Genomic DNA, 25,366 nt, shown 5'->3' with positions numbered 1-25,366 from the left:
TGTGGATTGCGATATTTTACTCCAAATGTGATCATTGTCTTTATAGGAAAAAAATAATTTGTTATAGAAATCTTGGTAGATGTGAGATGTGGAATGAGGAGAGGGGAAAGATACCATGTAAGTAAATGGAACATGCAAGATAGATGCAGAGTAGGTAGAAGAAATGGAAGGCAGTATGAATTGGGAGGATTAGGACAGGTTTCCTGGAGTAGATAAAATGTGCTGTCTTGATGGAAATCAGGGAAGCTAAAAGGCACAGGTGAGAGGGCAGAGCATTCCAAAAATAAAGGAGAGCTAATGCTAAGACAAAGAGATTGGAGATGGATATTGTGTTCCTGGAATTACAGAAAGACCGGTGTGGTTGGATCATAAAGTTCATGGAAGAATGGTAAAATCTATGAATAATGGAAAAGTAGGAATGGTTTAAGTATGAAGAGTTTCAAATGTCAAACAAAGGAATTTATATTTAATCCTACTGTTAATGTTCCTCCATTATTTTAAATCCAACTCTATACAATGCCCTGCCTCTACTGCTACAACTCCCTCTCCTTGTCACTTGCCCTGACCAACAACCCCACAGTCATGGAGGACTAGAATGAGTACAGCAACATAGAGGAATTCTCAGAGGGCTTCAGAATCAGTGTGAGCAAGAATCAACAGGATGATGTACAATGTTTATTGGAGGGCTAAGCTGGAATTCAAGCAAAAAAGATCTCACTGAATATCTGTCTCTTTTTGTAGAGATTGTAGACTGCACAATTAAAACAGAGCCTGTCACATGAAGATTGAGGGGATTCATACTTGTGCTTTTCAGAGATGCTGCCAGTGTTGATAAGGTCTTCAAACTTAAAGAATACAAGCTAGGTGGCCAGTTGATAGATCCCCAAAGGACTAAAACTTTAAAGGGAAAGGAGCCCCCCAAAAGTATTTGTCAGTGGACTGAGCCCAAATATATCAGAAGAAGAAATCAAAGAATATTTTAAAGCATTTGGAGAGATTGAGAATATTGAACTTCCAATGGACTCAAAAACAAATAAAAGAAGAGGATTCTGTTTATCACATACGCACATGAAGAACCAGTAAAGAAATTATTAGAAAAAATAATCAGATTGGTTCTGAAAAGTGTGAAATCAAAGTTGCCCAGCCTAAAGGAGATATAAAGGCAACAATAGCAACAATAGAAAGGAGGAAGAGACACTTCAGTTGGCATGTAAGTAGAAGTAGGGATTGTGCCTGAGGTTGGGACCAAAACTGGAACCAAGGATTTAATATCTATTATGATCCAGGGTATGGAAGTTGTAATAATGCCTATGGTGGTGATCAAAACTATAGTGGCTATGGTGGATATGATTATACTAGGTGTAACAGTGGGAGCTATGGATATGGACAAGGATAGGTAGAATATAGTGGTCAACAAAGCACATATACCAAAGCATCTAGAGGAGGTGGTAATCACCAAAACAATTACTAATCACATTAAATGAGGACATGGAGAAAACAGGTACAGATGCTACAGCAACATATCTTGCAGGATGATGGCATTAAATAGAGAGTGGTTTTCTATTGATCTGAGATAACTATTTTGTAAAAGTGTTTTAACGTACATGACACCACTGTGTCTAATTATATGTTACAGCTGATTTAGTTTTTTTTTTTTTGGTTTTTACTTTGTCCTTTGCCATCTGTGTTATGACAAATGTGGATTTGTGTTTAAACAAATTTTATTTGCATAATTTCATGTTAAATGATTCTCAAAAATAAATTACTTGTGATTGTTTTTCTGTGTCAGGCACTAAATAGCTTTGTAAAAATGTAATTTTAAAAGAAGCAATAATTGAGGCACAGTTTATTTTCCAGAGTCACAGACAATGGGGAGAAACAATGGCCCTTTATAAATAGCAAGCAGCAAATTTTGCCTTAGTTTCCTAATTCTCTTGACAAGGTCTATGCCAGGGGTGGGGATTCTGCAGCCTCGAGGCCACATGTGGCCCTCTAGGTCCTCTATGTCAACTCATAAAAGCCATGTTTTATGGTGTTCAATAAAAAGGTACTCTTTTTGAAAATAAAAGTCAAGGGATCCATGGCCCACTAGAAATGATATCAGCTATTCACAGCATACTGAATCAACACTTCTCATCACAAAGATCTCAAAAATGTGGGTGGGGGACAAACTCTTCAATTACATGGTAGGATCAATGATTATTTTAAACATATACATGAATCCTCAGCATAGACCAAGGGTGGGGAACCTGCAGCCTGGAAGCCACATGTTACCTTCTAGGTTTTTGGGTGCAACTTATGGACTGAGCCCAAGTTTTATTGAACAAATCCTTTTATTAAGGGGATTTGTTCTGTGAAGTTTGGATTCAGTCAAAGGGCCATACTTGAGGACCTAGAGGGCCACATGTGGCCTCAAGGCTTCAGATTCCCCACCCCTGGATAAACTAAAGTTGTAACTATGTGAATTGAGAAAAGTGGATATGTAAGGAAGATGTCATGAAGGTAGAAATAACAAATTTTCACAACTGATTAGACATGTGGAATAAGTGAGAAAAAAGATGACATTGAAGTTGTGAGCCTCAGTGACTAGGCGGATTTTGTTACCCTCAAGAGTGTCAAGATAATAGGAGATAACCTGTTTTTCCAGAATTAATGCCCAGCAAATAAACTGTGCTCTGAGACCGACGTAACAACAATCCTTTGCACTCACCCTCTGGATGATCTCACTTTCTGGCAAAATTACAAATTATTATATTGCTTTGACCAGCACCAGGAGTTCTCTGACCTTGAATAAGTACTCTTGTTCCAGTCATGAAACCCTGCTATGAATCAAACTTGCCTCATTGTTGCTGTTATCCCTCATTATCTGGGCTACAGATCACTGTGTAGCCATTGATGTAAGTATTGAGATCTCCCCACACTTTCTCAGATCCCTCTGAGGGACCCCAGTATATGTGTTTTGTTTCCTCTTTGCTTGCAAGCCATTTCCCTCGCTTTGAAATTAAACTTCTGCTCTTTTCCTGACTCTCTTGTCTCTAGCCCTCCCTGTTCAGCTTTGGCCATCCACAGATTAGAGGCTGGTTCAGTCCAGTTGCCAAGAGTAATAGAGATGTTTAGAAGAAGGGAGTATTTAGGAAGAAAAGTGAGTTCTGTTTTGGACATGTTGAGTCTGATGTGACTAAGAGCCAGAAGTATTGTACCAAAAAAAAAAAAAAAAGCCTTTCCTGGACACCTTTTTTCATAACTAGTAAATGATTTAAATAACTAAATCAAATAGCGATCCATTGATTTAAAAGAATCATAAATTCCAGAGTTCTATCTAGGGCTCCAGGTTGCCTGGATATCTATTGGCAAACAAAACATTTGGGTAAGATGCAAATATTTTCCAATGGGAGCAACTTGACTAAAATATGTAGTACTTAATTATTCTGTTCTAACAGCACAAAGGTTTTGTTACAAAGTATTCACTTGGAAGCACTTTCTTCAAATTATTTACCACACCCTTCAATGATCTAATAGTGTTAAAATAAATTTCTACATCACCCCTAATTATTTTGAAAAACGAATTCCTTCTGGAAATATTCTTCTATGACCTCAGCCACATAGTAATAGAGTGAAGAGTTAAGAGTTCATAATTCCTTATCTATTTATTTGTAGCTTCTTAACATTTTCCAAAGTACTTTCTAATCTAATAAATGATATTATGCCTACCAAAGCTCTGTGAAGTAGGTAGAATCAATCATATTATATCTATTATATATCTGAGGAAATTCAGTAATAATATGGCTGACTGCCTCACCTAAGCTCAGACATTGTTGGTGAAAGTGCTGGAATCAGAAGTATATTGCCCTTCCTCTCAAAACCAGCTCATTCTATCAGACCACTTTATCTATCTGTCTATCTGTCTGTCTGTCTTTCTGTTAGTCTATCTATCTTATCCATCTATCCATCAACTAATTAATTTATAGTTTTAGAAAGAAATTTATTTGGTTGTTTAGCAGAAGAGGAAAGCCAGAAGAAGGATTTCTCCTCTGTGTCTGCAAGGTTTACATTACATAGAGATGCAGAGAAGAGTATCAGCACACCAACCACACACAGAAGAAGTTAAGCTATTTTGTACAGAAGGCAGTTCTCAGGCAAGGTCCATCAAGACATATATAAGTAAATATAGTGATTCGAATTAAGTTTAATTAATTTATTTTTCTTTTTTAAATTAATTAATTAATCAATCAATTAATTAATTAATTTTGATTTATCAATAATCACTTCCATATGCTTTTGAGTTTAAAATTTTTCTCCCCCTTCCTCCCCACCACCCTCCCCAAGACGGTGCACTATTTGATATAGGCTATACATTTACATTCTTATTAAACATATTTTCACATTAGTGATGTTGTAAGTAAAAATTAAAACTAATAGGAGGAACTATCAGAAAGAGGAAACAAAACTCAACAGAAGAGAAAAAAAAAGCAATTCAACTTCCATAGTTCTTTCTTTGGATGTGGATAGCTTTTTCCATCATGAGGCCTCTGGCGATGTCTTAGATCCTTGTATTGCTGAGAAGGGTTAAGTTTATCACTAATAGTCATTGCACAATGTGGCTGTTATTGTGTACAACGTTCTCTTGGTTCTGCTCACTTCACTCAGCATCAGACCATACAAGTCTTTCCAGGTTTTTCTGAAGTCAGCCTGTTCATCATTTCTTATAGCACAATAGTATTCCATTATAATCATATACCACAACTTGTTCAGCCATTCCCCAATTGATGGGCATCCTCTCAATTTCCAGTTCTTTGCCACCACAAAAAGAGCTGCTATGAATGTTTTTGTACATGTGGGTCCTTTTCCCTTTTGTATGATCTCTTTCGGATATATCCCTAGAAGGATATAGACCCAGCCATTGCTGGGTCAAAGGGTATGCACATTTTTATAGCTCTTTGGGCATAGCTCCAAATTGCTCTCCAAAATGGTTGGATCATTTCACAACTCCACCAACAATGCATTAGTGTTCCAATTTTCCCACATCTTCTCCAACATTTATCATTTTCCTGTTTTGTCATGTTGGTTAAGTTTGATTTAAAAATAAGCATAAACATTCAAATTCTAGGAACCCAAAACAGAAGCATTGCAGGGACCTAAGACCTGGATGATTCCAAGTATTACCTACAGCCATAGGGCTTCCCTGGGAACATCTCTGAGATCAATCAATGTGTAGCCACATCAAGCTAGGTTCAAACAATATTAATAAATAAAGTTTTCCAAACAACACAATAAAGTCTTTCCCTACACACTGCATCACACTCTCAGTCAGTCTTTAAGGTACATTAAGGCACATTTAAGATTTCCCTGATTATCTCTTTTAATAGGCCTATTATTTCATTTTGTCTGAGAACATGATTGCTACCCCTGTCTTTTTTTTTTTTTACTTCAGCTGAAGAATATTAGATTCTGTTCCAGCCCTTTCAACTTGGGATGTGCCTTTGTTTCAAGTGTGTCTCTTTTAAACAACATTTTGTGGGTTTCTAATCTATTCTGCTATCTGCTCCCACTTTAAGGGTGAGCTCATCCCATTTACATTTATAGTTAAGCTGTGTATTTCTGCCATCCCTTTTCCTCTTCCTCTTCCTGCTCCTACTCCTCCTTCTCCTCTTCCTCCTTTTACTTCTCTCTCTCTTTTTATCCTGTCTCTCTTCAAAAGTCTATCTTGTTTCTAACCACTGCCAACCTTAATCTACCTTTCCTCTATTATTCTTCTTCCTTATCCCCTTCCTCTCCTATTTCCCTATTAGGAAAGTTAAATTTCTATACAACTGAGTATGCACAGACACAAACTGACATAAACATACACACACTTTTTTTTCTTCCTTTTTTGAACAAATTCTGATGAGAATGAGGTTCAAGTGTTGAGCATCTAGACTCCAAAAAGAAAAAACCCTGGACTTTCCCACATGGCCAAATCCCTGGCCTTTGCCTGAGGCTATAATCCCATCAACTGGTTTTTCATCGGGGCTATACCCAATCTCCCAATTCTCTGTTACCCTTAACCTAGCCTAGCCCTCCATTGTCTTACCTCTCTATGGCCCTTGGCCACTTCCCACCCTTGATCCTATCTAGGCTCCATTCTCCCTTGGCCAAGAAGTCCAGGTCCCTGGAGTTCTATTACTTCATAGACTATTTGGCCACTCCTAGATCCCTCCCATAGTTTTTCTGTATATAAGGTCCATCTGGTCTCCATTAAGATACTTAGATTCTTAAAATCTTAGATTTTACTGCTTAGATTTTTACAATCTAGTCAATAGCTCACTAACATTCAGATTCCTTAAGAGTCTGCCCAATATGATAGATGTTCTAATAAACCTTGTCTTTGACTGAAAGAAGGCTTGGGTCGAATTCTTTTGGGCAGGATCCACATGTTGTGATATTAGGGTCCCAGCGCCCCTAAACCCCTAAACCTCAACACAAGCATTGCTTGCCACCCCACCCTGATTTTCCCCCCTATTTTAAAAGCTCTTCCTTGTTTACCCCTTTTAGATGAGAAAATTTTCCTTATTCTACCTCTCCCTTTACCTTTCTCCCAGTGCATCCTTTTTTCTCTCCCATTCATTATTTTTTGAGATCTTCCCAGCATAATCAACTCATGACCATGCTGTCTATCTATGTAAACTCCCTTTAACTGTCCTAATAAAGATGAAGTTCTTAGTAGTTACATGTGTCATCTTCCTATATAGGAATGTAAACAGTTTAACTTTAGTGAGTCCCATAGGATTACTCTTTCATGTTTACCTTTTTATGCTTTTCTTGAGTCTTCTGTTTAAATGTGAAATATTTTATTCAACTCTGGTCTTTCCATCAGGAATGCTTGAAAGTCCTCTATTTCATTAAATATCCACTTTTCCACTCAATTTAGCTGAATAAATGATTCTTGGTTGAAATACTATCTCTTTTTTTCCTTCTAGAATATCATATTCTAAGCCCTCTATTTCTTTAACATGGAAACCACTAAATTTTGTGTGATGCTGACTGTGGGTCCACAATATTTAAACTGTGTCTTTCTGGCTCCTAGGAATATTTTCTCTTTCACCAGGGAGCTATGATATTTCTGGGAGTTTTCATTTTGGCATCTCTTTCAGAAGGTGATTTATAGATTCTTTCAATTTCTATTTTGCCCTCTATTTTACCCTTGATAATTTCTTGAAATATGATGTCTAGATTCTTTCTTTGATCATGGCTTTCAGTTACTTCAATAATCTTTCAATTATCTCTTCTTAGTCTATTTTCCAGGTTGGTTTTTCTGATCAGATATTTCACATTTTCTTCAATTTTTTCATTCTTTTGACTTTTTAAAAAAATTGTTTCTTGATGTCTCATGGAGTCATTAGCTTCTGTTTGTACAATTCTAATTTTTAAGGAATTATTTTCTTCAGTGAATTTTTATACCTCTTTTTTCATTAGGCCAATTTTGCTTTTTAAGCTGTTATTTTCTTCAGAATTTTTCTGTGCCTTTTTTTCCCAAGCAGTTCTCTTTTCATAATTTTTTTCCTGCATTACTCTCATTATCCCCCACTGCCAATTTTTCCTCTATCACTCTTATTACTTTTTTAAATTCATCTAGTAATTCTTATTAGGTTTGGGTCCAATTAACATTTTTCTTTGAGGCTTTTTTGATAGCTGTTTCACATTTTTATCTTCTTCCCTTCCAACATAATTGCATTTTATGGTAAAATTCTTTTTTTGTTGTTGTTTGCTCATTTGTCTAGTTTATATCGGTTATGGGTGGGGGTAATCTTCCTCTAAAATCTGCTACAGAAATATAGCTATAATTTTCTGGACGTTACTTACCTATGTTAATCACTTCTTGCCTACTGTTTGGCCCATCACATGTAAAATGCTTGCTCAGGAAAATATTTTAAAGAAATATTTTAAAGAATTTTAAAGAAAGGATTTTAAAGAATCCTATTCAATTCATTTAATAAAGATTTATTAATTGCTTACTCTATGACATACAGTGTTCTGGGTACTCAGGATATTAAAAAAAACAAAACAAAAAAACCTCCAAATAACCACAACATTAACACAACAAAAACAACTAAACAGTGCCCATATGCAAGGATCTCATGTTCTATAAGGGTAAAAATGGTGCATAGATAGATAGTAACTAATATTATACATATTTTCACGCAGGTGTAAATGTATGTCTATATACACACACATATATATTTACATGTAAATACACTAGTTTTGGAAGGTGAGGCCATATATAAATAGCAGGAAGTTATCTGCCAGCTAGGATAATGAATATATGGGAAATTAGTAATTATTAAATGGTGGGATTTTTTCAGTGATATAGTTAATGTAAGCAAAAGACAAATAATTGCTGCTGCCCTCAAAATTACTAATTGAAAATGTACGACTTTGGGCAAAATCCTTTAGCAGTTGGATAAATTAGACAACTGAGTAACCTGCTAAGAGAGACCACATAAAAATGTTTATGTAGAAAGCACTTAAAGCAAGACAAGCTAATGAAAATTCGGCAGTAATGTCTCCATTGTACAATGATTCTGGGGTTTAAATGAGATCATGTAAATGGTCTTTTCCAGACAAGATACTTAGACGTGGTAAGTAATTATAAGCTTGAAGGACTAACAAGTGAGGGGGCAGTGGAAATACTTACTAATTTGTGATTGCAAGGAAAGAATTGTAATAACAATAGCTGTTTTTTTTTTCTCTACAAAGGTTGTGGGTGTTATAACTTTTACTAGGCATTTCTATTGCCCTTTATATTTTAGAAAATGCTACATAATGAGGTTTTTTTATTCTTAAAGGCAACTTATAACATTATATCATTGCACCTAAAGTATGTACTGAAGTGTAAAGGGTTTAAATAGCTTGGAATTTTTGCAAGGCTGGTAGTGTATTAATGAAAGAGCGGGGACTGGACCCTGCAAAGTCTTTTGTTTGAGTGCATTTTTTTCCTTGCATCAAAGTGAATTTTGTTGTTGCTATTTGGATTAAAGCTTGAGGATAACCTGGGTTTGAGGATTACATTTTGGTCATCTTTATTGTTGTTGTTCAGTAGTTTCTGACTCTTCCTGACCCCATTTGGGGTTGTCTTGGCAAAGATACTGGAGTAGTTTGCCATTTCCTTCTCCATATCATTTTGCAGATGAGGAAACTGAGGCAAACAGGGTTAAGAGACTTGACCAGGGTCACACAGTTATTAAGTGCCTGAGGCTAGATTTGAACTCAGGAAGATGAATCTTCCTGACTCTAGACCTGGTACTCTATCCATTGTGCCATAGCTGCCTTTCTATGGAAGAGAACATCAGGGAGCAGCAAAAATGATAAGGTCTTAAAATCATAGGCTTTTAAAGTTGCGAGAGAGACTATTCCAATCCCCTCTTTTCACAAATTAAAAAAAAATTTAGGCCAGGAAAGGTTAAGTGGATGGGGCTATGCCAATAAAGGAGTGTATGACGTTGACACCGTCCCCTCTCTTTCCCTTGTTCTAGTCTCTGAGGATAAACTAGTCTCCACTGCTAAAATTTTAACACTGACCAGGGGATTAGATTATGATAAATAAAAAAAATCTGGCAGAAATTCAATTCAATTCAGCATTTCAACAAATGTGTTAATTGACTCCTTTGTGTAAAGCACTGTGCTATGCAGGGGCATATAAAATTGAAAAATGACACTCCCTGCCTTCAAGGAGTTTACAATCTCAGAGAGAGATAATACATGCACAGTAATACATATAGCACAGGAAGAGTTTGATAAGAACAAAGAACAGCTATGGATAAAGGTTTGTAGGGCAATCTGAAGGAGAGAGAGGTCAAATCTGGCTGAAGAAATCAGGGAAATTTTATGGAGAAGGTTATATATAAACTCAACATTAAAAGGAGATGTTATTCTCAGCAGATAGAAGTAAGAAGGGGGAGTATTCTAGTCACATCAAATGGGCTGCCCAAATGCTCAAAGGGAGAAAACAGCACGAAATCAGGAAACAGCCTTTTGTTTGGAGAGTAGAACATATGAAGGGGTATTATGCAAAATAAAACTGGGAAGGAAAAATGGAGATCTATAGTGGAGGGTCTTAAATATGGATATAAGGTCCCTCAATTACTCAGAATGCTGCTTCTATCCTCAGAAAGACAATCTTCCCTTCCACCCTGAACTCCCCATCACTTGTCCAGAGGGACCACTCAGTGAATTTCATCTTCATTTCTTTGTGCATAAACTCTTTTTCTTATGAAGTAGAAATATTTTTCAGAGGGACTTTTAAAAATTACTAGTAATTAACTTGGTTTTTAATAACAGGATTTTGATTAGTTGCTTACTTCCAAAAACAAACTAAACTTCTATTTAAACAGAGGAAACTATAGTTTCTGACCACAAAATATATTTCAGCAAATTTAAGATGAATATAACTTCATATACTAAGCTATTCCTAAATTATGTATGCACATATATTTGATACAGATACACACACATACATATATATACACATATGTATACATACATGTATATACATGTGCATATATATAATCTGTGTTTGTTAAAACCAATCCATCATTTAAAATATTCAGATTGAAACATTCATTTCTGAATATGGAAACTGAATGAGTCACATTGAGGAACACATATGACATCAGAGGTTGGAGCAAATAATTCTTTACAGACCCATCATTCTTTGACAGTTGATTAGACCAGAGAGTGACAGGGGTTTGGTACCAAAAATACATCACTGACTACTATGGCAAAATTGATAGTAGTTCCTTTTGTACTATTATTGAACTAGTCCAGGGTACAATTTGTTTCAAATATCAGCAGTTAGTGATGCCACAGAAAAGAAATGAGCACAGAGATAAAGAAAGAACAAACTGCTTTGTGCCATAAGCTCTTTAGAATGACATAATAACCTCTCTGGGAGTGAATTTAAGAATTAAGAAAGTCTATCAGGCCACCAGTTTTCTATTACATTAATTCAATGCAGAGGCAGTATGGTATGTTGGAAAGAGCACTTGACTGGTAGGTAGAGGAGTTGGGCTCAAATTAACCACTCATGTGTCTTTGGGCAAGGAAACTTGGATCCCTTGGGGGAGTGCTGTATTGGAAAAAAACTCTGGCTCTAGAGTCAGAGGGTTTGGGTTCAAATCCTGCTATGACACTTACTACTTGTGTGAGCTCAGGAAAGTTGCCTAACTTCCTTGATCCTCAGTTTCCACAATTGTAAAATGAAAGGATTGGCCTCTTCTATTTTTAGATCTTTGATCCTGCAATCTAACTTCTGTTATGACTATTAATCTTATCTATCATCTTGTGACCTGCAGTATATTCATCTGGCATACAATTATGCTTTTATATTTTGAATACCTCAAGTATCATAGTGTCATCATTATGATTTCTCTCTATACCAATGCAGGTTAGAAGTGTGTAAAACTGACTTGAAGTCAGGTAGGCTAGTGTTCAAAACCTACCTCTGATGCTTATGTGCAACCATGGGCAAGTCTCAGTTTCCTCATCTAGAAAATGGGGATATTGACATCTGTACTACCTCTCTCATAAAATTGTTGTTATCTCAAATGAAATCAATCATGTAACATTTTTCACTAATTATATGTTAATTATTATTCCTACTTCTTAGATTTGCCTCATCATATTCAACCCCACCACAGTTTTGAATTCCATCCCTGATTCTTCCTTCCTCCAACTCCATAGGTAAAAATTGTGCATCATCATGCCAGGACGGAGGTCTCTAGGACACTTCCTAATATTTCTTTTTCTCTCTCTCCACTTTTATGTATTGTCTGTCCTTATATATTCCTTAAGTATAGGAACTGTCTTGTTTGTTCGCTTTATAAATATCCTTAAAGTTTAGCACAAAACCTGGCATATAGTAAACATTTAAGACACACTATATTATATTATTGCCACGATGGACAGAGACTTGGCCCTCTTGAACTTGAGTTCAAGTCCAGTCTGTGACACATACAAGCAGTATGACCCTGAGCAAGTAACTTAACTTTTCAGTATTGTTGTTGTTGTTCAGTAGCTTCGGTAATGTCTGATTTCCTCACCCCATTTGGGGTTTTCTTGGCAAAGATACTTGGAGAAGTTTGTCATTTCCTTTTCCAGCTCATTTTACAGATGAAAAAACTGAGGGAAACAAGGTTAAATGACTTGCCCGGGGTCACACAGTTAGTAAGTGTCTGAGGCTGTATTTGAATTTAGGTCTTCCTGACTCCAGCCCTGGCATTCTATTAAATCTAGGCAGTTCTAAGACTTGAAATTCCAGAACAAGTTCCAGCCTTCACTAGAAGGAGTTTATTTTTTTAGCATGTGCTCACCACATTGAAGAAATCACAGGTCTCATAAAAAGAATATGTACACACAAACATACACACCACACATATATACACACACACATAAATATGCACATATAGCATATACACACAATATATTATATATATGTATATTTCACACTCATATTTCCATATTTCCTCATACCTTAGAAGGTATTTTTTTTGAGTTGCTATGTCAAGAAAAAATAATAACCTAATGGCCAACATCCTGGTGAAGAGCATTTCTGGACTGGTGTTTGGCATCCAAGCATGAAGCTTGAATGCTTGCGTTAAGAATGAAGCATGTTGCTCACAAATAGGAAACATGAAAGTACATAGGTGGTAATGTACAGAAGTAAAAATGACATACAAACATAGATTAATTGCTCTTACAGTTTTTTTTTTTTTTTTTTTAGGCATTTGGGGTTAACTGACTTGCCTAGGGTCACACAGCTAGTAAGTGTCAAGTGTCTGCTCAGAGACTGGATTTGAACTCAGGTTCTCCTGACATCAAGGCTGGTGATCATACATTCTTTGGCCATTGCCCCTGATTTGTTTGATTTGGAGCAGATATAGTATCTATTTATCTACTGCCTTTCTTAGGATCCTTCAATAAAATACCATTATAATGCTTGCTTCCTGGTAGTTTGGCAAAGGCTATGTCAGAAGAAGCTGGGAAGTCTTCAAATATATGCTTGCTGTCTAAGGACTAGCTAAATTCCTGGAAGCTCATTATCAGGTCAGTGCAAGGGAGATGATTTTTTTTTTATTCCATAGATACTTTTGAAGTATATTTTCTCAATTATAGAAGGGCTATGATCTGTTCCAGGGAAAGAATCACACAAATACAAAATAATGAATCTTGAAAGTGTAGAAGTAGAGTTCCCAGGACATGGCCGTCTCTTTTTCATTGACTTCTATCCTTTAATTCTTTAATAATTATTTTATGTAAATAAAAGCTAAAAATATGACACTATATTGACTTCTTATACTTTCTGTAATTACAATTTTCAAACACCATCCTGAATATATATCCCAAGTACATTTTTATGATCTTTGACTTACTCTAGTTTATTTGCCATTATGAATGAATATATAAAACACATTTATTAAGCACTCTCCAAATAGCCAGGCCAAGTAGTAGATAAAGCATTAGACTTGAAGTCAGAAAAACCTCAGTTCATATCTGGCTTCAGACATTTATTAGCTTGGCAAGTCACTTAACCACTATCTGTGAAGATCAAATGAGATAATATTAGTAAAGATCTTTGCAAACCTTAAAGGACTCTATAAATGCTAGCTATAATGAAGATTATTTTACTATTATTATCATTATTACAAAGTGCCAACTATTGTGCAAAGTGTTGAGTATACAAATACAAAAGTACACACTGTCCCTGCCTCAAAAAGCTTACTTAACATGGGATGCAATATATTCAAGGAAGGGGTGACCAGGATGGAGAACTTTGATCATTCTCTTTCCCCCAATAAAGCTAAAATTCCCTTTCTTGCTGTCCTCAGTTTTAGTTAATAGTTTCAGTTCATTCTGATGTTAGCATTCCTTACAAAATTTTTAGAAGATTGTATTATGCTTTTGTATTTATCATCTGTTATATGCCCTTATTTCCATCTTCCATACAGCAAAGTTGATTGATGAGTTTTCTGTGCATTCACATTGATCTCTTCAGATTAACTCCTGTTTGCCTTCATCAGAAATGTTTCCTTTCATGTCTTCAGAATTTCATACTTGTTTCCTATTCCTTATCAGCTAGATTTTCCTGTAAAATTTTAGTCTAAGGGCACATGTCCTTCTTTCCTTTGAAATCTGTTCTCCCAAAATTTAGGGTGATGTAACATTTGGCCTGGTTTATTTCTCTTATCGCATTGGAAGGTCACTTCCATCTAAGTTACACCTAATTTCTCATCCAAAACCAATTTCCGCTTTGTGGTTGATCCTAAGACTTGAAAAAAAATTTTCTTTTGTCAATTTCTTTAAAATATAAAGGATGAAATTATCATTATCAAGTCATGATATTGCTACCAATCCATTTTCGGCAGAGAGTGTTCCGCACTCTTTCTAAAAATTAACTTTTTTAAAAAAAAAATAACGATCTATTTTCTCTCTTTTACCTTTTTCCCATTAAAACAAAACCATTGTAATAAACATGCATAGTCAGGCACATATTCTTGCATTGGCCATGTCCAAAAGTATATGTCTCATTCTGCCCCTAGGTCTATAACATCTTGTCAGTGGTCAAACAGCATGCAATCATCATTAATTTGGAGTCATGGTAGTCACTGAGTTTATCAGGGTTTTTAGGTATTTCCATGTTTTTCCTTACAAGATTGTTACTATTGTTTAAATTGTTTCCCTAGTCTGCTTACTTCATTCTGAATCAATTAATATGTCTCCTCATGTTTCTTTGAAACCACCCCTTTCATCATTTCGAACAACACATTAGTATTCCATTCCATTCCGTTCATATATCATAATCAGTCCAACCATTTCCCAATTGATGATTACTCTTTAGTTTTCAATTTTGTGTTAACAAAAAAGAGTTCTTATAAATATTTTTGCACATATGTCTTCTTTTCTTATTTTATTGATCTCTTTTGGGTATAGGTCTAATAGTGGTATTGCTGTATCAAAGGATATGTGCAATCTGTTAAATTTTTGGAAATAGTTCCAAATTTCTTTCCGGTATGTCAGGACCAACAGTGTATTAATGTTCCTGCTTTCCCATTGCCTCTCCAACATTTTTTCATTTTTTTTGTCAACTTTGCAAATGTAAAAAAATATGAGCTGGAACCTCTGAGCTACTTTAATTTGCATTTTTCCAAAACATTAATTATTTGAAGCATTTTTTTTAATATGGATGGGATAACTTAGAATTCTTCCTTAGGAAACTATATGTCCATATCCTTTGACTATTTATCAATTGGGAAATCATTCTTCTTCTTATAAATATGAATAAGTTACTGGTACATCTTGGAAATGAGACTCTTATTAGAGAAATTTTGATCAAGAATGTCCCCCATGACCATTACATTATGCCTTTGTGCTAGACTTGTGGTATTTCCAAAATTTCTCATCTATTTTCTTTTTCTATACTGGTGATCTATAACATGATACCATTTTTAAAAAATCCCTTCTATTTTTCCCATTAATTGATATTTACCCATGTGCTCTTCAGTATGCTTTTCTCTTTTGCTTCCTGAAATTTCTTACATGGGCATAGCTTAGTATATCCTTAGTATATATTGTTATCTCTGGTCTCACTTGCCCCATATTTTGAAACTGTCCTGTTTCCTTTGGATAATGGATATACATCTTGAACTGTTTCAGCAATGTGTCTCATCTCACCAAGTCTTGGTAATACTGAGGACATATAATATAATATCAAGACCTCAGTAATAATGTTTGTTGTTCAATGGTTTCAGTAATGTCCAACTCTTCATAACCCTCTTTGAGGTTTTCTTGGCAAAGGTACTGGAGTGGTTTGCCATTTCCTTCTCCAGCTCATTTTACAGATGAGGAAACTGAGGCAAATGAGGTTAAGCGTCTTGCCCAGTATCACACATCTAGTAAGTCTCTAAGGACATATTTGAAATCAAGAAGAGTTTTCCTGACTTTCAACCAAGTGCTCTATCAACTTTGCCACCTAGCTACCCCTATGAGTAGTAATAATGAGGCCTCAGTAATGATGAGGTCAAATTTTTCTTTTATGCTTAACATAATACATCAAATGTGCTCTGATCAAGTCAGAACATAGTGGTCTTATCACATACCTATTCCTGGACACTCTACTTTTTTTTTTTTTTTTTAGGCAATTGGGGTTAAGTGATTTGCCCAAGGACACACAGCTGGTAAGTGTCAAGTGTTTGGTCTGAGGCTGGATTTGAAATCAGGTCCTCCTGACTTTAGGGCTGTTGCTCTATCCACTGCACCACCTAGCTGCCCCCACTCTACTTTTCTTAGTTCATCTTAACACTACCTTACTTCTTAGGACTGTCGTGTAAGACTGCTATATCATATAGAATTTGTAATCCTCAAAAACTCCCAAATTGTTTTCAAATGAATTGCTCTCTAACCACACATCCATTATTTTGTTTTTATTATTAATTTTTTAAACCTACCTGTAAGACTCTAAAGTCATTCCTATTAGATTTTAATCTTATTACCCAACTTGCTAACAATCCCTCCTGCCAATTCCCAAACTCTGTGAAGCAGAAGCCTGAGATGCCAAAGCAAATTCACAGGGCTTGGTGCAATATTTCTAGGAAATGGTGCAATTTCTAGGAAACACAGTGATACTAAAAATCTGTCACACACCATGCAAGCTGCTAGGCATGAGGGTTCAAAGTTTCAGCATTAGATTATGATACATTCCTTTCAATGACAATATCAAAGGTTTTGAGATATGTATTTGCTCACTTGTTTGTTCAGCTATGCCAGTAACTTCTCAAATTTTCTCATTTGTGAAATCATGTCTTTGAGTTGTTACTGTGATAAAGAGTAAGTACCAGACACAAATCAATCTAAAACAGGAAAAGAAAGTGGCAATGTCCAGTCTGATTTCAAGGTTTGTGAAGTTATGAAGTTCTCAACAGGCCCACACATCTCATTAGTAGATAAATCTAGTTATTTAATAATGACATAAATATTATTATCATTTTATAATAATTATATTATTTTTGTTTCAATTTATGTCTTTTTTTCCAAACAGCTACTAAAAACAGCTACTAAGGTACTTATTTTGTTATTTGGAACTATTTAATAAACAGAACTATTAGGTATTTACTTTGCCCTAGGAGAACCATGAATAAATTACCGAAATATTAAGAATTCCCCCAAATGTTTAGAATCCTCTATTCTAACTTCTCAAAAACTTTTTAGATCCTAACTTAGTCATTTAGTATGCCATCTACTTTTTGTTTCATTTTCAGATTTGATAAACAAGACAATTTTCCCTTTGTCCAAGTCAGAGAGAAAAATACTATCAAGTATAGCTCAAGCACAGATCATTATAATACACCATCAGAGACTTCCTTGCAGGTTGACACTGAATTATTAATGATTTCTCTTTGGGTCCAATCAATCATTTATTAAGTGCTTACTACGTGCAAAAAATGTCCAAAGACAATCACTGCCCTCAAGGAGCTTACAATCTGGTGGGGGAGACAACATGCATATATATATATATAACATATATATATATATAACATATATATGTATGTGTACATATATGTATGTATGTATATGTGTGTGTGTATGTGTGTATGTATATATGTGTATACACACATACATATATATACACACATATAAATTATGCACAAAGCAAGATGTATACAGCATAAATCCCCAAGTTATATACTGTAATTCTATGTGCTGTTAGAAAATTCCTTCTTTTTATTTTCATTGGAAGGAATGTAATAGATAGAAGACATGTACCTACATATATAACCCCTGATTCCTACCTCATCCAAGGAAATATTAAGTCTAGGGAATGAAGTTTTGCTGACCAAAATGAAACTCATCATTCTGTTATGATTCATGGAAGAAAGGGGAATTGTTAGTCTTAAAGGGACAAGTTGTTTTCCTTTCACCATGGAGATGAAAAATCTCATGGAATTCAAAAAGTTAGTACATGTATGGAGGTTTGGCCTGAGTGCTTCTTTAAAAGTGTGGACAATTTGGTTTTAGCTTTTGCTTTTTGATGAATAAGAGAAAAGTCAAATCTTGATGTGGCAATGGTTACTTCCACTGTGACCCTAAGGAGACTAAATCACTTGATATCACCTGGGCAAGAAAGAGAAATTACCTCTGAATCTGTTGAGAAGTGTGATGGTCTGGCTTTCTCCATTTCTCTGTCTCTCCCTCTCTGCCTCTCTTTGTTTCTCTCTCTGGCTCTGTCTTCCCGTGTGTCTGTCTGTTTCTGTCTCTTTCTGTCCCTCCTCTCAGGTAGAATGTATTTCTTTTCTAAAGCTTCTTTCTATTCTTTGAAGTTTCATTTTAAATTTCTGTTTAATTAGCTTAAATGCTCACTAGATAAAATGTGACTGATCTCATTCATGTACTTTATTATTTGTAAATAGAAATTTGTAAACGAGACATGGAAATTACACTGTGGTATACAGAGGGAAGTGAAAAGGACAGAGGATAGACACTCCCTGAATCCTATGATTTCTTATAGTGAATAAAAGCACCTGTAAATTTTGTTTATAAATTCCCCTGTCATGGGGCAAACAAAACATACTTCTTGTCCTTTTCCCCTAGTGAGATGCAATCTAAAAATAGCAGTGACCCTTTGGTGGGGTCTAGAGTATTGAGTTCTGACTTCTCCATTGTTTCCTCTTTATATATGAGTAGAGAAATTGCTCTATAGAAGTGGAGCCAAGGACAGTGACTAGAGGATAGGCCACAGCTGGTGGGAGGAGAAGAGATGTGACTGGGTAATACTAATGATAACCATATTACAAGACTAGGGGCCAGAGGAGAGGGAGTATACCCTTCTCTTCCTATAGTGGTCCAAAACTTTATCCAAACAAATCTCCATATTCTCACAACTATCCTATTACACATAACTTTAATAAGAAATTTAACATGATACAATAATACATGTCCTATTTATTTAAATGAAACATACATCCCATTAAACACTTTGAATTTAAAAATAAAGAATACAATTAATTCTTAATTTTCTGTACTTGAGTTTCTCAAGTTAAAAATTTAATCCCAGGTCATTTTCCTTATGCTGCCCAGCATGCTTGTGGGTAATTACCTTCTGCTTTTTGTGGGTGTATGTTCAGAAAATTCAAATAAACCTTAATATTGTAGCCTAAGGAAAGCACAATTAAAAACATATGGTAAAACTACTGTTATAAAAATGATATAATATATTTCCCTACTCTCATGGGCTGGGATGCTAGTAGACCTGGGGCATCCTAAATTAACCCCCCTACTCTCATAATACCAACTGTGTGTTTTTTTTGTTTTTGTTTTTGTTTTTGTTTTTTTTTAATGAGCCAGGACTATGATAGTTTAAGTTAACTCTGCCCCTAAGCAGATTGACCTGAAACCTTTTTAGGCAAAGAATACATAAAGAGCACTCTATGGATTGAGCAGAAGGCTTCTGAGACCTCATGCAACTTCCTCAAAGTCTGGTTTTACCTCTTTGTCAGCTGCTTTTTACCTGGGGGTCATTAAGTATGCTTTTAATAAAATAGTCCTTAAGAAATCTAAATCTTTAGGCTCCGAGTGGTTTATTGAACTGCTTGTATAAATCCAAACCCTACCCTCCCAAAATTAGATAGGTAAATTGGCAACTACTTTGTATTAGAAGAAAAGAAATAATAATTCAACAAGTCAATAAACATTTATTAAGTACTTATTATATGCCAGGTACTATGCTACACCTGGAGATTAGGGGAAAGGAGGGAGGTAAAGGGAATAAGTCTTTATATATCACTTTCTGTGTTTCAGGCACTGTGCTAAGTAAGCAGTTTAGAAATACTATCTCATTTGACCTTTATTTGATATAAAGAAAGAAAAAAACAAAAATGTCCCAGCCTTTAAGGAGCTTGCTAATGGCAAAAAAAGAGAAAAATAATTTTGATATTTTATTATTTCCAGGAGAAATATAGAAAAACATATATTTTAGAAATATATTCTAGTCATCAATGTAAGAAGCAATATAATTGCAAGTATGTATTTAATAAGCGAGGAAGAAGAAAATCATCCAGTGCTTAATTTCATTTGCATTTTATGTTATTTTGGCTAATACTCTTTTTTTTTTTTGTTTTGATTTGTTTTTTTGGTGAGGCAATCAGGGTTAAGTGACTTGCCCAGGGTCACACAACTGATAAGTATCAAGTGTCTGAGGCTGGATTTGAACTCAGGTCCTCCCGACTCTAGGCCTAGTGCATTATTCACTGTGCCACCTAGCTGCCCCTGGCTAATATTCTTTTAAAACTCTTAATATAATAATTCTTCCATCAATGTTGCAACCCTTCAATTCCATATCATCTCACTTATACTTGATTATTGAAGGCTATGCTATGGAAGTAAAGCTTTAACAGATTCTACCAAGCTGTAAAGGCTTTGGGTATGGGCCCAGCAATGGAATGAGTTGCTAGTTCAATGATTACATTACCACAAAGGTATAAATACATTTAGATTGCATGGTAGTGCCTTGCATTTTAGTAGGCACTTGATAAATGTTTGTTCATGTGAATTAAAGCAAACATAATTCCTTAAAATATACTGAGCCAAGGTTACGGCAAAAATTGTGTTGGGAGAGATAGCCATTTGTGATTTATATCAACATGTATAAAGCAAGCAAAATGTGTAAGGATCTGACCACTTTTATGCATATATGATTCTGAGTTCTAAGAATATTTGAAGAAGAAAAAGCTGTAATCCTTGTAAACAAAGTTATTAAAGAAATATGTACTAGAGACAATTCCTAGGTATTTTGGGTCCTCAAATAGGATACAATGTTATGTTAAGGTATTGTGGGAAATTAAAGGCCTAGGTCTCTGGACCCAGCATGATTAGTGCTTCTATGCATTTTTTTTTCACTCTAGTTGAGATGACTTTTAGGCCAGAAGATCTTGGCAGCTATGTTTGGGAGAATTTGGAGACTATGGACAAAGATTTCAATGCTGAACCCTAGTTTTTGCTCTTTTATTATCTTCCTTTTCCCTCACCTTAAATGTCTTCATATTTTCCATTCATTTTTTCCACTTTTTCCCCCTCCATATCACTATGACAACAATCAACTTATTTTAAATGTGGGAAATGATATAATGGTCCCTAAGGTCTACAAAATTGCCTCCTATTCAACTTTAGGGAGTTCAATTACAATCATTCCTAGTCTCCAGTTGGGAAAATTTCCAACATTTAGGCAGAGGTTGAACCATCTGCCTAGCATGATATATATACATAGTTAACCCCTGGCCTCTTTGTGGTTAAGGAAAAATTTGATTTACTGGAAATGTTTGAGTAACAAGACAGAAGATTATTTTGCCCAGGAATCTTGGTGGCAGAGAATACAGTGCTAGACCTAGGGTTAGGAGTAGGTGAGTTTATATCCTGCCTTAAAACACTTAGCAGGTATTTAAGCTAGTAAGTGTCCCTGGCTTCAATCAGCCTTAATTTCCTCATCAAAAATGGGGCTAACAATAGCATCAACATCACCTGCATATTGTGAAGAACGTATGAAATAACATGCAAAAAGCTTTGCACACTTTAACAAGTGATATAATTTATAGCTATTAGTTATTCCTACAATATCTATGGAGAGATAAGAACAAAGAGGGAAAAGAGGAGGGAAAGCCAACCTTTTCTCCAGACTTCCTTCCCTCAACCTTTGGTCATCTGCTCTGAGATGCCTGTAGCTTCAAAAGTTGCTGCTTGATCCTATCTTTTCTCGGGGTGTACTGCATTGCCACTGTTAGATCAACATTTAGAGCACATACTTTTTAACTCAATTGATAATTTATAAATAATTTGTGGTATGTCCTAAATTCCTTTGAACTATCTAAATAACATTCTTGCACACTGTTATTACTGTATGAAGGACTACTATTCCATGCTTAGTCTATGATCTACAAAATTGGCTGGTTGGGCATATTTTTTGCTTCAATGGGAGTGCAATTAACAGATCAACCATCCCACCCATACATCTGCTTTCTCATTTCCTCAATTCAGTGTATGTATATAAATGGGTAAATTTGTTGTTTCTCCACATGCAAGAATCATACAGGTGCACATGAACATTCTTACTTTGGTAACATTACCCTCCCCTCCCAACACCAATCGCTTTATTTGAACTACTGCCCATGTAGACCAGAGAGAAGAGGATTCCTTTTTGTTTCCTAGAAAGTTACCAGAAATTCTTCATGAAGGACAAAACCTGGAAAATTCCTGTATGTACTCTTCTACCATTTGCCTCTTATAAGTCCTGGTGCTCGAGTGTGTTGTGGAGAGTTCATATTCTTCTTCTAGCTTTGCCCCAAAGGCCCTCAATGATCTATATTACTCTGATAGTGCTTGCAATGATTATATCTATGATTCACAGTAGGGAAAGCACTGGGAGGAATGAGCTGCTTCTTCTTTTAATAAACCTTTCTCTACACTCCTATGCTATGGGTCCTAAACTAGAACAGTTTTTCCTGTAAAATCATCACCTCTCCCAAACTTCCCTATTACTATTGAGGAAGCCACTGTCATATTCATCACCAGGCTTATAACCTTGGTATCATTCTTGATTCCTTACTTGTCCTAACCCCAAATATCCAATCAGTTGCCAAATCTTGTTTTCATTTTAGATTTCTCACATACAGTCCATTTTCTGCATTCACAGAGTCCCTCCCTACACCTACACATATCCCTATTTATACCCTCATCACCTCTAATCTTGATTACTGTAGTATCCTTCTAAATGGTCTCTTTTCTTCCCCATTCTAATCCATTCTCCACTCAGTTGCTAAAGTGATTTTCTTAAAGCATATGTCTGACCATATTGTCCTTCTGCTCAATAAGCTTGGGTGTCCACCTGTTAACTCCAGGATCAAATATAAAATCCTTTGTTTGAAATTTAAAGCCCTTTTACAACCTCATCCTTTCTCCCTCTCTAGTCTTCTTCCACTTTACTATCCTCTAGTTTATCTATCCTCTAGTTTACTATCCTCTAGTTATCCAGTCTTCTTACGCTTTACTATTCTCTATTATTACTCTATAATCCAACCATACTGGACTATTTGCTGTTCCTATGTCATGGCCTTCCATTTCATAAATATGTTCTTTTGTATTAGCTACCTTCCATGCCTGGAATTCTCTTTACCTCTTACGAGCTCAAGATTCCTTCAAAGCTAAGCTCCAATGCCACTTTCTGCAGTTCTTTCCCTGCTTCTCAAAATGCTACAGATTTTCCCCAAGATCCGTCTTTTCTACTCATTATCTTAAATGTATTTAATTATTTACATCCTCAATAGAATGTAAACTCCTTGAAAGCAGGGGCTGGTTTTGTTTTTGTTGTATTCACAAAGCTAGGCACAGTGCCTAGAACATAATCAATGCTGGTGGATTGATTAATCAATTGATAGTTGAATGACATTTGTCTCATTTGGGGAACATATTTGCATTTTAGGAAAACACCATCAGTGGATGAGGAATTTGAAGAGGAATTTTTCAGTTTGAAAATTGAGAGTTAACAGGCTGGGTCTAATTTCTAGGGACAGATAAGTTGATGAGAGCCTCAGATACAGAAGATATCAGAGGAATTGTGAGCAGTTGCTGAAGTTGGCTTAAATTACCAGCTAAAAGAAGTGATAACTATTACCCATACACTTCTCTCCTCTTGGGAAGAGGTATGATGCATATTTTATCAGAATCATTCATTAATGAAGTTTCATTATCATCGACAATTCCACATTAAGTGAGACTGCATCTTTAATTTTTTGAGGAAAAATGATCTGAAAGCTGGTGTTCAGATATGTTGGCTCTTATTATTTGAAGATGAAGACATTTTGAAATGTGTACAGGAATTCCACTGATACCATTTAAATCTTGTGAGGCATAAAATAGGTTTGTCACAATGTTTAACAAAACTGAATTTTCCTTCAGCGCATCCTTCAATGACAGATCAAGGAATTACTTACTGTTTAAAAATGGTATCAACAGTAAGAAAGGAAAAGGAAAAACATTATCAAGTGCCTCCTACGTGCCAGGCACTGTGCTAAACACTTTTGTAAGTATTATTTCTCTGTACCCTTTCAATGATCCTGGGAAATAGAAGCTATTATTATCTTCATTTTACAGTGAGGCAGACAGCAGTTTAAGTGACTTGCCCAGAGTCACACAGCTACTGAGTGTCTGAGGTCAGATTTGAATTAAATTTTTCTTGAGTTCCAGCCCAGCATTCTACCACTTGAATCACCTAGCTGTCTCTGGCTAACAAGGACACCTATTTTGAAGACAAATAAGCAAATAAAATATCACTTTAATCCCAACAGTCCGGTACAATAAGGATTTGTCATTCTTATTGTTGCCTAGAACTGTAATTTCACCAGTGTAGGAAATTCTTGACATGAACACTCCTTCCACTGATGTAAATAGGTTCCTTCTATGTAATTTACAGCTTAGGAGAATTGACTGAGAATGCTTTAAAGTTAAGTGACTTGTAAATTGTCACTTGTAAATAATGTGAACCAGAGTCACAATTTAAATTTCAGTTTTTCTGATTCCGAGGTCAGCCTTCTATTAGCACACAATAGCTACTTAAGAAATATTAGGTGACTCTCCTGCTAGTTAGCTAAATTGTCAGTTTTATGTACATTAAACTGTTAATTAATTATGTTATGGAACATGTATAACTTGGCCAGTTTGTTAATAATGATAAAGCCAGGGATAATAGTATTTTAAACTAATTAAACTAAAATAATGATAAAGTGATAAATTAATAATATTATAACTGACATTTACATAACACTTTAAAGATATAGTAGTTTATACTGACTATATATTTCTACAATTGTTGTTATCACCATTTTATAGATAAAGACTGTGTTTATCAGATAGATTATGACTTGCCCATGGTTACTCAGCTAATAAATAAAGGAATTATGTCATTCATTCTCACAATAATTCATTCAATCATCCATCTATTCATTATATATCCTCACTCAATACAACTTGAATATTAATTTACTGGACACCAAAAATGATAATACCTTGTTTTCTATTGCCATCTCTATTTGAACCAGTTGGACTGCTGGCTTATTCCACTGACTTTCTAGCTTCTTTGACAACCATTTTTGGTCTATGGGACCCATTCTATCACATGTCATTTTTTTGTCCACTATCCTTTTCACATGGCAAATCCTTCAGAAATGCCTTCAGAAAATCTTCCAAACTTAACCATTCACAGTTTGGATTTCATCATCACCATGACTCTGACTTTCATGATCTAGAATTCATATATTCCCCTCTTCAGCTGCAGTTTGTTATCCTTTCATATCTCTAC

General features: G+C 35.4%; 1 pseudogene; it reads left to right on the top strand.

The window, feature by feature from the left end:
* The first annotated feature begins 582 nt into the window (after positions 1-582).
* LOC114039088 lies at positions 583-1,471 on the top strand (annotated as a pseudogene).
* Positions 1,472-25,366: the final 23,895 nt, after the last annotated feature.

This window comes from Vombatus ursinus, unplaced genomic scaffold (assembly GCF_900497805.2).
Source record: "Vombatus ursinus unplaced genomic scaffold, bare-nosed wombat genome assembly UNPS02011613.1, whole genome shotgun sequence".
Taxonomy (NCBI): domain Eukaryota; kingdom Metazoa; phylum Chordata; class Mammalia; order Diprotodontia; family Vombatidae; genus Vombatus; species Vombatus ursinus.
The sequence above is the reverse complement of the archived record's forward strand: the minus strand, read 5'-3'. Positions and strand labels throughout refer to the sequence as shown.